Genomic DNA, 6072 nt, shown 5'->3' with positions numbered 1-6072 from the left:
ATTTGTTTTTCCCCTTCCCCTCCACAAATTATACTGAAATCAAATACAGTGAAAGCAGGGGTTATACTGTGAAGGAGGGACATACAAAGCAACAAAGAAATAATCTTATAAATGTGTTAGAAACAATCGCATGAAAGAACAAAAAAAACATTTGAATACATATCTTGGGGTTCATTTCCCTAACATCAACTTATCTGACCTTTTCTGGCATGTATTAATTTTAAACATTAATTGTAGCCTTTTTGTAAATATATATAAGGTACTTTGATGATGTTTATTCTGTTCTTCCTTGCAATATTTTCTAGTTTATTCTGTTCTTCCTTGCAATATTTTCTAGTTTATGAAATGTGATGTCATTTTGTCCTTGTTAATCCATAAAATATTTTCATTTTCCCTGGATACCTACAAGATTTTCTTCGGGATTTTTTTCTTTTTAATATATATTTTTTATTGTAAAGATATTGTACAGAGGGGTTACAGTTACATGAGTAAGGTAATGAGTACATTTCCTATTGAGTATTGTTACCCCCTCCTTTGTTTTCTCCCTACCATCCAGGGTTTTGTTTTTCTATAGCCAGACAATGATATGCCTTGGTAATATCTGTATACTATTATGATTAACCTGCACAGAAAGACACTGGTCATATAATAATTGCCCACAAATTTCACTGTCTCATTGTTATTATTCTTACGCTATTATGAGTCTTTTATAGCCATCAATAAAAAAGAAGAAAACTTATTAAAACACTCCATATGTGCTTTTCCACAGATAATGGTATGAAAATAGAAGGTAGACCACTGCACTTCCAAGTCCTGATGCAACATTTACAAAGTCTATCCCAAATTAGAAACACTAGTTAATTTTAAAATTAATCAATGAGGCCACACTTGCTAATCCAGATGTTATAAATTATTAATTTATTAATAAAATGTTTATTTCTAAAATATAAAGAATTGAAAATTAACTGACAATAAAATATTGAAATGATTAAATCAATTTGACAAAAACTAAATTCTCAGATCAAAATTTACAACCCAAACAGTAATTTTTAGCTATAAGTAGAGAATAACAAAAATTTTCAGAGAAAAATTTACTAAATATTTCATTGTAACATCTAGGATAAATAATACAGATATACAGATACACATAAAATACAGAAAGCAAAATTGAAAGAATATCAAAATTAAAGGAAATGTCCATAAGTAATAGAAATATTAATAAAATAAAAATTATAGAACTAAGTCTGTATTTGTCACATAAAATTACAAAACACCTTAAATATAATCAAGAGCAAAATAAAAGATAGCACCTTCACAGATACCACAATAGAAATAATGGAAATTGCCTTAGATAAAGAGAAAAAAATAGCTGGGCGTTGGTGGCTCACGCCTATAATCCTAGCTACTCAGGAGGCTAAGATCTGAGGATCTCAGTTCAAAGCCAGCCCAGGCAGAAAACTCTGTGAGACTCTTATCTCCAGTAGACCAACAGAAAACTGAAAGTGGCACTGTGGCTCAAGTGGTAGAGTGCTTACCTTAAGCTAAAGAGTTGAGAGATAGTGTCCAGGCCCAGAGATCAAGCCCCACAAAAACAAAAAGAAAAAGTGTAAATAATGTACTAGTCATAAAATTAATTGACATTTTTCTGAATAGTAAATTCTAAAAAAAATACAACTTTTTTTCAAGTTCACTGAGTACTGTGTCTCCAGTGCTTGATACAAAATAGTGAGATATATAAGATATACCCAAGAAGCAATGAATCAATGAACAAATATTTTCTCATATTAATCCTGATTGGGAAATACAAATGAAAGTAACCATTACATGTGTTTTCATACATCTGAACCAAACTTAAAAATTTAAGTTGTTTTCATCTTCACAGGAAAATAAACAGTTCACACAGCTCACCATCATATCATCTCTATTAGGAGTTTAAATTTGTACAGCCAACTTGCAGTAAGAGGTAGATACATTAATATTCAACACTGTCTAACTAAATACTGCCTACTCTGTCATAGTATAATCCTTTTGAGAAGATATTAAAATACAAACACAAGAATCACAAAATATCCTTGCCACATTGACAATAATTGCAAAAGGAAGGTAACGTTTTGAAGAAAAATCATCACTTCTTTCACAGGCTTGGCGATATTAAATATATTCTTCCCATTCAATGGTGGCTGCAATCAGATCAGTTCAAAAGAATAAAGTTAAAACTCAATGTGCTGAGAAGACTGTCAAAAATATGAACAGATTTCAAAATCTGCATTGTAACATAGCCATTTACAAAATCAATGAAAAGTAGTTTTATAATATTTGTAGGTTTGGGAGCAAAGACATGTAACATATGACACCCATAGACCATAATGGCCCTACTTTAGTGAATTTACTTAATGTTTTATTTTTGGAAGTTCTGGAGTTTGAACTCAAGGTCTTGAGCTTCTTTTACTTGCTCACCACTCTCCCATTGGAGAGACATCTTCAACCTGGTTTTTTGATGGCTATATTGGGGGATAGAGTCTTGAGGACTTTTCTGCCCAGCCTGGCTTTGATCATCCATGAGTAAGTGGCACCAAGCATCAATAGGTATGTATTTTTTAATGTGGTTGTCCAATATGCAGGATTGATAAATTGTTATTGTTCACTTTTTACATTTTTGAGTTTTGACTTTCAAAATACCATTTGTTTGAGAAATGTATGTAAATTATTCTGTAGTTTCTGTCACGTAGTTGTGAATCTTTTCAGTGAGTAATAGTTTAGGACAATATTATAAAAAGGGAAATCTATGGGCAATGGGGAAAATTTACTCTTTGTCAAGTTGTAAGACCTACTCAATGATAACTATCTGATTCTGCACATATGCATGTTATGTAAAATACTTGGACATATTTTTCTCCAAATAAACTGAGAAATCTGCATGAAAGATGAACATGAATTTGAAAAGTTGGTTCATTTGAATTTTTACTCATTTTCCTAATATTTCCCGTTTGTCCTAATTAATTAAAGGCACTTTTTGATGGGAATCTGCTTTGTTCTCATCAGTCAATGTTATGAGAACTCCCATGGCATTGCCAACTGACCATCCTCCCCATGGGGACTTTCCCAGAATTGTCCTCCGCAGAATCTTATCAGCTCATCCCATCCATGTTCCATCTCAGCCTTATACCCCAAACAGAATAGCCTGCCTCAAATACCTTCCAGGAAACTCTCATTCCCAAACTACACTTAAAGCCTGTTCTACGCCCCTGTCCCTACTCCTACTCTCTCTGACCCTATTGGGGGACACTAGGAGTCCTTCTAAAACAATGAATAAGGACTGCTCTGATCTGTTGAATTCTTTGACTTCTTTCTTCCCTTTTGTCTGCTTGATCTTTCCTAACATTTCTAAACTTTAAATTACTTGCAGAGTTTTAATCACTTTCCCCACTGCACACCTATGTTTTAACAACTACCTATGAGAAATGGCGCACTTGCCTGAGCAGAGAAGGCTATACTGTTGAATCTTGCCTTAATCTTATGATAGCAGAGTTGGAAAAAGTGAAGAACAAGACAAACTTAATAGCTAGGGGCTGTTGACTGCTTCAATTTACCTGCAGCTAACCCACCAAGTGGGACACCCTGTTTGCTGAGAAATGCTGTGCCAAGGATATAGCATTTAATGGCTTTGGCAAGAAGAGTCATTTTCATCAGCCGTAACAAACAAGTTCCTCATCTCCAACCCTACCATCTGTCCTCCTGGTTCCTACCCAGAACTTTATATATGGGAGTAGTTGAACAGGTTGCAGACTGCCTAAGGTCACTACACAATCAACCTTAACAGATGGCATCACAGTGAACATCTAAACTGTAGCAGTGGCCAAATGCAGAGGATGATCCTCATTGCTGAGAAAGAATGCCCTGTGTGCACACAGCCCTGATGTTCTGATTCTACTAAGCATTGCCTGTGAAAATAAAGCTCATAGTCTCTACATTAATAGCTACAGCCTACTGACTTGGCATTCATTTGCCAGTTCATTTTTCTACCATCAACCTTATTTTCTAGTATTACCATCATCTTGATATTATTATATTAATGGAGCACTCTTAGATAGTGCCTACCATTAATGACCAAGAACATATTACACAAGAACGTAAGATATAGGCTAGTACACATTGTTTTGTTTGTTCTATTTTTTAATATTTCCTGTCAGATATATTTGTATGCTGAAAATACTATTTACTCTAAAAAGATAAAATGGTAACACATTGCCTAAGAAATCATATTTAATAAAACACCTAACATCTGTTTTTGTCAGGCATGGGATTTGAACTCAGGGCCTGGACACTGTCCCTGAGTTCTTTTGCTCAAGGCTAGCATTCTAACACTTTGAACCACAGTTCCACTTCTGGTTTTTGAGTGGTTATTTGGAGATAAGAGACTTACAGACTTTCTTACCTGGGCTGGCTTTGAACTCTGAGCCTCAGAACTCAGTCTCCTGGAGATATAATTTGCCTGGATGTATCACAACTTAAAGCTGTCAAGAGAATATAGTACAATAATTCTGTTTGATCCTTATTCATAGCCAGCAAGTGGTTTTTCCTAAATGGAACTGACAGAATCAGTTTAATATATACCTGTTGAAAATAATGTGTTGGAAAAATGAAAAGTATCAATTTCTTCATAAGAAATATGCATGTCTAAATTATTTCCATATAATTAAAAATTGACTTATATTAATATAAATACCCATCAAGTGATATATGCATATATATTCCATAAAATAAGCAGAGAAAATTCTCCATATACTTAAAAATTCTGAATATAACTGCACATGTCTATAGTAATGACACTTGTACTTTTTCAAAAGAAATTAAGCATTTCTTATTCTATGTATGTCTTTCTTTGTTTTACTTGATGGATTTCTTATTCTTCTTATGTTGTTGTATGCAAGATTTATAAAGTGATGTTAGTCCATAAGTAAGTACATTGCTTCTTGGTCAATGATAACGCTTCCTTCCTTCACCTCCATTATCCCATTCCTGTCCTATCTGCAGGTTTACTAGTTCAACCAGGGCTGTCTTCAAACCACTATCCTCTAGGGCTCAGCATCCAGAGTAGCTACATTTACAGGTATAAGCCACTAGTGCCAGGCTAATGTGCTATTTTTAAAATAGTCAGCTCAAGTGGCTTTATGTGGGTTTTGTGTTTTTGCTTAGAAGATAAAATACGCTGTCTATAACATACACATATCACATTATACTTACATATATACATAGGTATGAACATATACCTAAACATATATATGAATGTATGTTATATATTTGAATATATCTGTGTATTTCAGTAGTTTGTCTTTCAATAATTTTCTTTGAGATTTTTGTATTGTTTTCAACTTGCATTGTCCTTAAATATTTAATTTTTCCAACATCATTAAACCAACCATTTAATTTCCTTCCATATGCACTAATATTTTAGTCTCATGCCACCTATTTTTCTACAATAAATGAATTAGCCAGTCATTATTACCACATATAATAGAGTTATCAACATAATTCAGACTGACTGTCTCGCACATGAGTTTTTGCTATTCATTATCAAGCTATGGCATCAACTAAGAGCAGTGGAAGCCTCCAATGCAGCTAAATCCTGTGCCAGGCAGGAACATGTACTGCTAATCTCATGTCCTCATTTTGGCTCAATTTGGTCATTACTTTGTCTTGCTGGTGAAGCTCTTTCCAGTTTTAGCACATTTGGTTCCTATGTGTAAAAATTAGAAGATTTGTTTCTTATATAGTTCTTACATAGAAAATAGGTTCTCTCCAACAGGTATGCTCGTGTGAGGCTTGAATTTCTTACTGCTCTCAATGTCTATGGGCAAGGTTACAGATGTGGGGGAATTGGGAGGTAATTTCACTAGCTGCAGCTGTCCAGATCCAAAATTAAGTCTTTGGTAAGGTTGTTTGGAAGGGATTGTGGGGACTAGAAAGAAAGTCCTTTCTTCTTCTTCTTCTTCTTCTTCTTCTTCTTCTTCTTCTTCTTCTTCTTCTTCTTCTTCTTCTTCTTCTTCTTCTTCTTCTTCTTCTTCTCCTTCT

Source organism: Dipodomys ordii, unplaced genomic scaffold, assembly GCF_000151885.1.
Source record: "Dipodomys ordii isolate 6190 unplaced genomic scaffold, Dord_2.0 Scaffold84, whole genome shotgun sequence".
Lineage (NCBI taxonomy): Eukaryota > Metazoa > Chordata > Mammalia > Rodentia > Heteromyidae > Dipodomys > Dipodomys ordii.
Note: the sequence above shows the minus strand (reverse complement) of the source record.